Source organism: Oryzias latipes, chromosome 23, assembly GCF_053564925.1.
Source record: "Oryzias latipes strain Hd-rR chromosome 23, Olatipes_Hd-rR_3.1".
Taxonomy (NCBI): domain Eukaryota; kingdom Metazoa; phylum Chordata; class Actinopteri; order Beloniformes; family Adrianichthyidae; genus Oryzias; species Oryzias latipes.
The window spans coordinates 26,884,256-26,895,473 of NC_136259.1; the positions used below are offsets into that span (position 1 = coordinate 26,884,256).

Sequence of the window (11,218 nt, forward strand, 5' to 3'; positions counted from 1 at the left end):
CGACACCATGAACCAGCAGAACAACACCAGGAACCAGCAGGACGACACCAGGAACCGGCAAAACAACACCAGGAACCAGCAGAACAAAACCAGCAGAGAAACACCAGGAACCAGCAGGACGACACCAGAAACCAGCAGAACAAAACCAGGAACCAGCATAACGACACCAGGAACCAGCAGGACGACACCAGGAACCATCAGAACAACACCAGGAACCAGCAGGACGACAACAGGAACAAGCAGAAAAACACCAGGAACCAGCAGAACAACACCAGGAACCGGTAGAACAACATCAGGATCCAGTAAGACGACACAAGTAACCAGCAGAACAACACCAGGAACCAGCAGGACGACACCAGGAACCAGCAGAAAGACACCAGGAACCATCAGGACAACACCAGGAACCAGCAGGAAAACACCAGGAACCAGCAGGACGACACCAGAAACAGGCAGAACAAAACCAGGAACCAGCAGAACAAAACCAGGAACCACCAAAACAACACCAGGAACCAGCAGGACAACACCAGGAACCGGCAGGACGACACCAGGAACCAGCAGAAAAACACCACGAACCAGCAGAATGACACCAGGAACCGGCAGGACGACACCAGGAACCAGCAGGAAAACACCAGGAACCAGCAGGACAACACCAGGAACATGCAGGACGACACCGGAACCAGCAGAACGACACCAGGAACCAGCAGAACAACACAAGGAACCAGCAAGACGACACCAGAAACTGACAGAACAAAACCAGGAACCAGCATAACGACACAAGGAACCAGCAGAACAACATCAGGAACCCGCAGGACGACACCAGGAACCGGCAGAACAAAAAACCAGGAACCAGCAGAAAAACACCACGAACCAGCAGAACGACACCAGGAACCAGAAGGAAAACAACAGGAATCAGCAGAACAACACCAGGACCCACCAGCAGGACGACACCAGAAACCGGCAGAACAAAACCAGGAACCAGCAGAACAACACCAGGAACCAGCAGAACAACACCAGGAACCAGCAGGACATCACCAGGAACCAGCAGAAAGACACCAGGAACCAGCAGGACGACACCAGGAACCAGCAGGACGACACCAGGAACCAGCAGAAAAACACCACGAACCAGCAGAACGACACCAGGAACCGGCAGGACAACACCAGGAACCAGCAAGACGACACCAGGAACCAGCAGAACAACACCAGGAACCAGCAGGACGACACCAGGAACCAGCAGAAAAACACCAGGAACCAGCAGGTCGACACCAGGAACCAGCAGGAAAACACCAGGAACCAGCAGGACGACACCAGAAACAGGCAGAACAAAACCAGGAACCAGAAGAACAAAACCAGGAACCAGCAGAACAACACCAGGAACCAGCAGGACGACACCATGAACCAGCAGAACAACACCAGGAACCAGCAGAACAAAACCAGCAGGACGACACCAGAAACCAGCAGAACAAAACCAGGAACCAGCATAACGACACCAGAAACCAGCAGAACAAAACCAGGAACCAGCATAACGACACCAGGAACCAGCAGAACAACACCAGGAACCAGCAGAAGGACACCAGGAACCAGCAGGACGACACCAGGAACCAGCAGAACAACACCAGGAACCAGCAGGACGACAACAGGGACCAGCAGAACAACACCAGGAACCGGCAAAACAACATCAGGAACCAGTAAGACGACACAAGTAATCAGCAGAACAACACCAGGAACCAGCAGGACGACACCAGGAACCGGCAGGACGACACCAGGAACCGGCAGGACGACACCAGGAACCGGCAGGACGACACCAGGAACCGGCAGGACGACACCAGGAACCAGCAGAAAAACACCACGAACCAGCAGAACGACTCCAGGAACCGGCAGGACGACACCAGGAACCGTCAGGACGACACCAGGAACCAGCAGGAAAACACCAGGAACCAGCAGGACGACACCAGGAACATGCAGGACGACACCAGGAACCGGCAGAACGACACCAGGAACCGGCAGGACAACACCAGGAACCGGCAGGACGACCCCAGGAACCAACAGAAAGAAAACAGGAACCGGCAAGACGACACCAGGAACCGGCAGGACGACACCAGGAACCGGCAGGACGACACCAGGAAACGGCAGAACAACACCAGGAACCGGCAGAACAAGCAAAGTGGCGTCCGTCTGCGAGGACAAATCTCTGGTTTCCTTTCAGCTCCAACTGTGACACACATGCCTCTAGAATAGAATAGAATAACTTATCACTACGGTTAGAACTCACTCTTTTTTGATGTAATATCTACAGCGTTTGTTTTTAGCCTTCGACGTTAATAATTCTAGTTAGCATGATCGAAATTGATGAGCTTAAAACAATGTAGGTTGTCGATTGAGGAATATAACATATTACACATGTCATAATACATATTTACAAATATATTTGACAACAGATACTTGATACTTCTTAATATTCTCACATTTTTAAGTCATCCTCCTGTGCAACTGTCTGCCATTTTCGAATAATTCAAACGCAATGCATTCTGGTCAATATTTACCAATCGAGTAAGCATCACTCCACACTGGTTTTTCGTAGAGACTTCTGGGAAATTTCTAGTGCACTCGATTTTTGAACTGCTGATTTGGACAACCCTACAAAATGGCGACCGCACTATTTAGTGCACTATATAGGGGTTAGGGCGGTAATTCGGACACAGGGAGAGTTTCTGTAGAGCAGCAGGAGTTCATCAGAAATTGTAGGCGGGACTCTGGGTGCAACGGGCGGCTGTGGTGCAACGGTAGGGCGGTCGACCCATGATCATAAGATTGCTAGTTCGATTCCAACCTTGCACACCCATGAGTAGATGTGTCCTTGGGCTGAACCCCACCTTGGCTCTGGTGGGAGGTTGGTACCAGTGTTCGGCAGCGGAGCCGCCACCAGTGTGTGACTGTGTGTGTGACTATAAAGCGCTTTGGGCCTTGAAGAAGGTAGAAAAGCGCTATATAAGTATACGCCATTTACCCTCTTCCCCCTCCCTGTTTCTGAGAGCTCAGAGCTTGTGGCCCCGCCCAGCGTATTTTCTACAAGTACGATCTTTTTCATCTGCTCCTGATTCACAGCGATTTGAATGAAGAAAACCCAGAAATGCAGATTTCATCCTCATTTTCTTTCTGAAAGTCGTCCCTCATCAGAGAAAAACCACCAGAACCTGTCAGAAACAGCAAAAACGGGATTTTCCCCAGACTACAAACTGCTAACAGGATCTGAGTTCTGGTGAACTGTCCAAACCTCAAGGATGGGTTTGTCGGTCCAACTGTAGTTCAAAACCTGCACAGGTACCGTGTGTGGGTGTGTGGGGGGTGTATTTGATCGGGCCGGTTGGGTGAAGAACTGGAAACCGCAGAACATTAGAACCAAGCGCATCCAATACAGACGGTTCAGAAGGATCCAGGAATCCTGGGGAAAGTAATCAGAAAGCTCCAGCAAACGGACCGGCGGTGGCGCTGCAGAGTGGCACGAGCCACGTGGAGCCCCCGGGGTGCTGCCCCTGCCCCGTATGAAGAAGTGCCCGCTGTGCTTTTGTGTGTGTTAGATGCAGGAAAACTGTGGCTGTCCCTTGTGCTATCCTAGGCACTTTAATATTGGGAGTAGGGTCATCTAGACCCACTAGACCAGGGGTCGGCAACCCAAAATGTTGAAAGAGCCAAATTGGACGAAAAAAACAAAAAGCAAATCTGTCTGGAGCCGCATAATATTAAAAGCCCTATTTAAGCCTTATAATGAAGGCAACACATGCAATATGTATCTATATTAGCTATATTAGCCTGCTATCAAAATGACTAGTTGGCTACAAATACATAATTATTAAGGATTAAATGTTTATTTGCTCTGCAGTGCATTCTGGGAGAACGACGCATCATGTGACTGCTCTGTTGTGGAAGTTTAACTTCATTACAATATCAATGATTTAGTTTCATTGCTTTGATAAAATTAAAGAAATGTAATAAAGAAATCCGATTTTTGATGTCATTTTTATTTTGAGGATTCAAACACAAACCCATAAAATGGAACGTGCGTGACGACGTTCCCCATGACAGTCAGCTGGAATGACAGAACAGCTTCAAGCAGACTTTCATTCAGCTCCTTTAGCTGGCTTGTCAGTCATATCCACCAAAACGTGCAGCTTTTAGAGCCACTCTCTTCCAGTTGTGGGTAGTTCAGGTCTTTGCTTTTCAGGAATGTTTTCACGTGTTCTAAACAGACGACAAAGTGACGCAAACGTCCCCCCTGGACAGCCATCGGACTGTGTTGTGTAGCAGGAGATCAGAATATTTGCTTTCTACTTCATCAAGCAATGCACGGAACCGATGGTGGTTCGATTTCCGTCAGCCACCTGCCTAGCGGTCCGCCGCCCTGCTGGTAGAAATGTGTGTCGCAGGCTATGACGCAAATCTTCGTTGACAGAAATGTTGAAATTGTAGTGGCGGTCATGTGCATTTTAGGTCTGTTAGCAGCAGGGGATTGTGGGATGCGGTCTCCTGATCTGATTAGGGTTCAGCAGGAGCGTTTCTGTTTGCCCACGTTTCTTTTCATATGGCAGTTTTGTTGTTCCACCTTAGTTTATTCTTCCTGTTATGTTGTTTCTTTATGTTGCACCATGATTGTGGGAGGGGGAGAGGTTGATGACCCCTGTGCAATGTTCAATGTTGTGTGTGTTCATAATAAATGGACTTGTTATGCTGGGAAGGGGACTGCGTTCTTAGCTTCTCTTTCTGACTGTTCACAGTCTTGCGGTTCATGGGACAGGGACAGTTCTCCAGCGCCAGTTGATTGACAGCTGAACTGGATGACAGCTTGGCTCCCGTATTTCCCGCCGCAAGCGATGTACCTGCTGGGCGTTAAAATATTTATTCTACACATTCTCACAGCATTGGAAAACGTTAAGAATGTTTGTGTCTTGTTTTTCCTCCTACAGAAACCATTTTAAAACAAATAATATATTTATCTCCCCCATCTTTTTACATTTTCAAACTAAGGCAGTGCTAAAGAGCCGCATGTGGCTCCTGAGCCGCGGGTTGCCGACCCCCCTACTAGACAGAGCTCTGAACCTTTTTTTCTTCAATGATTTGTGATCTTCACTGGTGTCCATGGATTACATGAAATCTTTCCACCTTTATCCACCTTTGTCATGGTAGGGGGAACACCTCAATGGAAAGGGGGGGGGGGTAATCTAAGATAGCACAAGGGTTACTGTAATATTCTCTGGTTTCACCTTCTTTAAACTCTGAATATTTCAGCTTCACCATCTTTTATATTCAAATCTTTCAGTCACATGTGACCAGGGTCTGCTGGCTGTTAAGAGAACCCGTTTAAAAACTAAAGGAGACAGAGCCTTTGCCGCAGTGGCCCCATCCCTCTGGAACTCTCTTCCTCTCAGCCTCAGATCTGTGGACTCAGTGTTTTCTTTTAAAAAGCAGCTAAAAACATATCTTTTTAAAATAGCTTTTACTTAATTTCTTTTTAACATGTGTTTTTACTGTGTTTTACTGTTTTTTTATTGTGTTGTACTGTGAAGCACTTTGTGATTTTTATCTGGAAAGGTGCTATACAAATAAAGTTTATTATTATTATTATTATTATCACAACAAATCCCTGTGTTTGGAGGATCATTTATGATTTAGCTGAGAATTCATAACAGAACCAGAGTCACATCGGATCTAGCTGTCAGGAACTGAAACATTTAATAAATAAACGTAAACAGGACAAAATCTGTGGAGAAACAATAAACAGATGATCTGACAATGTAGACCTGAAAATAGACACTTTACTGACTGAAGACATGTGGATGACTGACATGAACCTGACCAGAACCACCACCGAAAAAATGAACTGCAGAATCCTCACAGCAACAGCATGACAACCTTAATATCATTAGAAATGTTGCATTCTGGGAGTGAAAGTTATTGGACGTCAGTGTTTAAAGTATAATCTTATGCTGGTTCTGCCTGCAGCACATTGTGACACAAAGAGCCTCCAGTCTTTCAAGACAAGAATTTGTTTCCATAACAAAATGACGATTATGTCACGTTCACCTGCACAGGTATCACAACGGAGTCTTGATCTATTAGTAGTTTACTTAATTTCTGTGTTGTTTAACCCTCGGCTATCCTACACTGTCAGAAAAAATGTGCAAAATTTGTACCTTTAGAGGTACAATGGCTTGTCACTGGGGCAGTACCCTCAAGGGTACAAATGTTGTACCCTTTCATATAGGTGCGTATCTGTAGCCTTTCAGTATGTACCTTTCAAAGGCAAATATGTACCTCTGTGGACAAAATTGTACCTTATAGTGCTATGGTACCATAATGTACCTTTAAAAAAGGTACAAATTTGTTCTTTTAAGGGTACTGCCCCAGTGACAAGCCTTTTGTACCCTTTGATGGCAAATTTGTACCAGATACAGCACATTAAAAGACCAGTATACTGTTTATATCATTTATTAAACATTCAAAACAATTACAATTCTGACATTTCACAGTATGTACAGTGTCACAACAGGATGCATATATTTACAATTATTAGCAATTTTACAATAATGAAAAATCTATATTTTTCCTTCAGTTCACATTGCATTCATTGTAACTATAACCTTAACATTTGATCAATTGTAAACAGCACATAGCACTTCAGTTACCATTTTTAAACCATGAAATAAAACTTGTGACATTAACAAAAGAAGCACTAGACCTCATTTTAAGTACATCTTTCTACTGCATTCTACATTTTCTAAAAATAGATAATAAAGTAAACTTATAACCAAGTTTAAATGCATAATTTAAATAATAAAATGCATAAATGTGATAAGATAATATTGATGCGAATTCTAAAAAGAAGAACTATAAACACAAAAGATTACCAAGGATTACGTTTATGTCAATACCTAGTAGATCCTCTGCAAGCATCTCTTCTCTTGCTTCTTTGGAGACTTTGGCTAATGGAGCTTTTCTTTGAACAAGCTCAAGCACCTTTGGCACAATACTGGTAAACGCCGTCCTTGAAGCGCTGGCTTAAACTGACAGGTGATGGATGCATTCGGTCAACATCATCAAACAACTGAAAATTGAAAAAAATTAGAAAATTAATCATTCACTTTAACTAAAACAAACAAGACATAAAACATTCTAATATTTTTTGTTGCCATTTCCCTTTAGTTATCTCATTGTATAAATATTACTTGGCTTGAATGACTATATATTTATATATGGGTTTAGAAAATTACAATGTTTTTACAATTGAGTTAAAGCTGTTAATGGTCATTTTAGCAGATGTCTCAGCTCATATTGACATTCAAAATGTATTTTAAGCTGAGAACTGATTTAAAATGTCACTGACCCCTGAGGTTGTCTTCAAGAAAGGGTAATTCTTTAGTATATCCTCTCGCACTTTGCTGTACTGGATATGCAGGACATTCACATGACCTTCAACGGATGATGCATCCTCACCAATGACAGCAACCACCTATTGGATCAAATTTAAAAGTCCATATTAATAATAAAAAATACAACTGCAAGCACTGATTACTGGGGTTGAAGCACTTTGAGATGATGTTTAAAGACAGTTTGTGCAGAGTGGTTTGGAGTTGATCAGAAATTAACTTCTGAGTTGTAGGCGGGGCTATTGACACAGTAGTTACCCTCTGCTGATGTCCGATCATCCCTTTGTTTACGCCCTCTCCCTCTAGCTTACAGTCCTTCCAACCAAAAACTAACATTAGTGGTGAAAGGAAAATGGTGAGCAATATTGAAGCTTTCCGGCCATAGTTTAGATCAAGCTCAGACAAGTATGATGAAGATGTTAATGGATCTGTTTGTCTGCAAGTGGACACATCAGAATAGAGCAGAGCAGAGGGACTCGGACCCACCTCATTTCATATGGTGCGTCAAAATAGAGACCTTCCTCAAACTGCATTTATTTTGTCTGTTCCTGATTCATCCCGATTTGAGTGAATACTCAGATGTGCAGTTTTAAACATGCCCATCATGAGAAAAATACTGCGACATGTTAAAAATGGGGGACCCACTCCAATGAAAGTTATTTTTTAAAATGTAGCATTTTTATGATGACATATTGTTATAAGATTTAAGAATAAAACTGTTTCTGAATATTTATTTTCTCAAATTGGGATGAATCATGAGCAGATGAAAAGATGTAATTTGAGAAATCTTGTAGTTGTTACGTACAAGCTACATTTGGCAGGCCACAAGCTCCCTGCTCCGCTTGTCTTCATTCTCCTCGTCTGAGTTGGCATCTGGCTCACATCTATAAGGCTGGATAGCTCCAATATTGCACGCCAATTCTGTTGCTTGGGGGTTGTGAGGGACTGTAAGGTAACGGGAGCGTAAACAATGGCATGATGGGAAGTTAAGGCCGGTTAACTCTGCAAAACAGTCCTGTCAAGAACTTGAAGGTGAATTCCAATTGAACTGCAGAAACCATGTCCCAGAAAACATTTTTCCCCCTCAAAAACTGCATAATCAATGTCTGTCTTTGTATAATAATAATGGATAGGATTTATCTGCGCTTTTCAAGACACTCAAAGTGCTTACATTGTGTCCATTATTCATTCACTCCTCATTCATACATGGTGATGGTAAGCTATGGTTGTAGCCACAGCTGCCCTGGGGCAGAATGACAGAGGCGTGGCTGCCATTTCGCGCCTACGGCCCCTCTGACCATCACCGGGAGCATTCATACACATTCACACACCAGTGGAGCCACACTGGAGGCAAGGAGGGTGAAGTGTCTTCCCCAAGGACACAACAACATTTTTTGGCTGGTGGGAGCGGGGATCGAACCGCCATTGGACGACCTTGGACGACCCGCTCAACCACCTGAGCCACTGTCGCCCGTATAGTCAATATCTTGTTATATGCAGAGATTTGTTGAAGGAAATACAGAAGAATTGTATGATGAGGACAGTATTCCAGAATGTATTCAATGTGTTGTGACTTACTCACTCGGTGCAATCTGCTGTTTCCCTAGAAAACTTTAAACTAGTTTGGATGATCTGCCTTACTGCACTGTTTGACAACTAAACTGAATTGGAAAGACAGCCTGACTTTGAATGCTTGAAATGACTTTGTGAAAAGATTATTTACTTACTTTGGCAAGAGAGGTGTCTTCAAGTCTTTGTCTTGTTGTAGGACTGTGTTGTAATATTATGGTGTCATCTGAGTCCACTTCAGTATCTCCACTTGAACTGGTATTGCAGCTCTATGCAAGACAACTCAGCTGATCTGTCAAAGTATTAAAGCTTTCAGTTACTGTAATATTTAAATTAGTATGATAGCAAAAACAAAAAAAGTAAAAACAAAGATTTTTAAATACTGACCGACTTAACAGTTTAGCAGATTTATTATCTTGTCTAAGACAGCAATAGGATAAAAAACTCATACTTATTTGCCCGTCTTTTGTTCCCCACACTATCCTGTCAAAGAAATCATTAACCCTCAGACTCCTATTGATGCAAATATACAATCATAACTCTTCAGCTCAAAAATGTTCTTAATTTAGCATGTACTTGAAAGCAAAAACTCAGATTATTTCCCTTGGAAATAAATTCAGGCATCAAAGGGGAATTTACCCAAAACCGTTCAAAACAGAATAGATAAATTACAATTTAAAAGAAGAACTTCACCTTCTGGATTTGTATCTTAGGCCAGACAAATTTCCAACACACCAAGGTTTGGGTTTTCAACAGGAGATCAAAAACCTGCTCATCAACTTCTGTCTTTGAGTCATCAAACACTTTCAAGTCCAAGGTTGGGATGTTCAACTTTTTGGCAGCTGTGAACCCAGCAAAATTATGTTTAGAATACAGCACAGAAATTATCTTTAAATTAAAAAGCAATTTAAAAAATCTGTTTGCATCACAGCTGACAGTTTATCCACAAAGTTGACTGATTCCTGTAAAGAAAAATGCTGGAAATTGTGATGTTTCCACTCACCGCATTCCCAAAAGGATTTGAAGGTCAGCTGAACTTCAAAACATTTATTTTTTTTGGTGTTCGACATGTTCACGCACAGCTTGCATCTTTCCTGGTGGGAAAAAAAATAATATATTACAAAAAATAAAAAACATTACAACACCAAAAGGTACCAACACAGCATTTATTCAGATCGAAGTCCTGTTCCAAATAAATTAATACATTTTAAAATAGTAATGGCAAATATACAGTTCACACTAGCTGCCACAGCAATGTTGCAGGATTTGTAGAACTGCTAAAAAAACAACACTGACGACAATGCACTGGCTTCTAAGGGCCTACAGATTTATTTCTTGGAATTTCATTTAAAAAAATTTATTTTTTCCTGGTTTATAGATGAGTTTTTGGTTTGGGAAATCGTGACGAGTATCTGGAATCACGGACCTCCATTTAAAAAAAATAATCTCTGCAGGAGAATGTTCAAAATCAACAACACAGTGTAAACTTCGCTTGACCAACAATGAGCGATCATGACAACCTAAACAGTCTCTGTCACTGTCTTGCATTCGAGAAATGGTGGCTGCGCGCGCACAGCAGCTACGGCAGGCTAACATATAAATGGGAAGGACCGCCATACTGCGGTGTAAAAAAAAAACACGCTATTGGACTCCTACACATTACAGATTAAAATGATTAACGCATTGAATTCGACGGACCTGATAAATATCAATAGGAATTTTGGAGCTGGTCGTTTCAAAAGTAGCTGGCTTCCTTACTAAGAAAGACAGAAAGAAAAAAAAGGGGGGGGGGGGGGGGGAGCCACAACAACCGGTGCATAAACGCCAGCGTACATCGGTAAAACGGCGACAGAATTATCTAGTGAAAAAATGTATATTTTTCAATGTATTTAACGGAACGCGGTACAACACCAATAAAAACAACAGCTTAATTTATTTAATGGCTGCATTTAGCTGAACTTCAAACGGCTGAGGCTAACCGTTAGCAAACTCCCGCTCGTAGTTTTCAATCTCCTCACAGGCACATACACGGTGGAATAGCAGCATTCCTCTACAAAAAAGTTAGTCCTTACAGATAAAATAAGCGAACCCGCTTAAAACAAGTTTCCAACTTATTCTTGAGCAATTAGCAGACTTACCTCAGTCACAGCCTCTATCTTCCTCCAGCCGCTGCGGGATAACAAAATGGCGGAAGAAACGAAACTTAAGAAAGCAGAGTGGGCGTGGTCTCG

The 11,218-nt window shown here is 42.8% G+C and overlaps 1 long non-coding RNA gene across 1 annotated transcript; it reads right to left on the minus strand.

The window, feature by feature from the left end:
* Window positions 1–6,464: 6,464 nt before the first annotated feature.
* LOC111946930 (uncharacterized) lies at window positions 6,465–10,769 on the minus strand. The gene is made up of 5 exons (XR_002872746.2): window positions 9,991–10,769; window positions 9,681–9,829; window positions 9,146–9,279; window positions 7,376–7,501; window positions 6,465–7,096 (listed from the first exon to the last, which is right to left on the minus strand). It is a non-coding gene; the product is annotated as an uncharacterized LOC111946930 (long non-coding RNA).
* Between the last annotated feature and the right edge of the window lie 449 nt (window positions 10,770–11,218).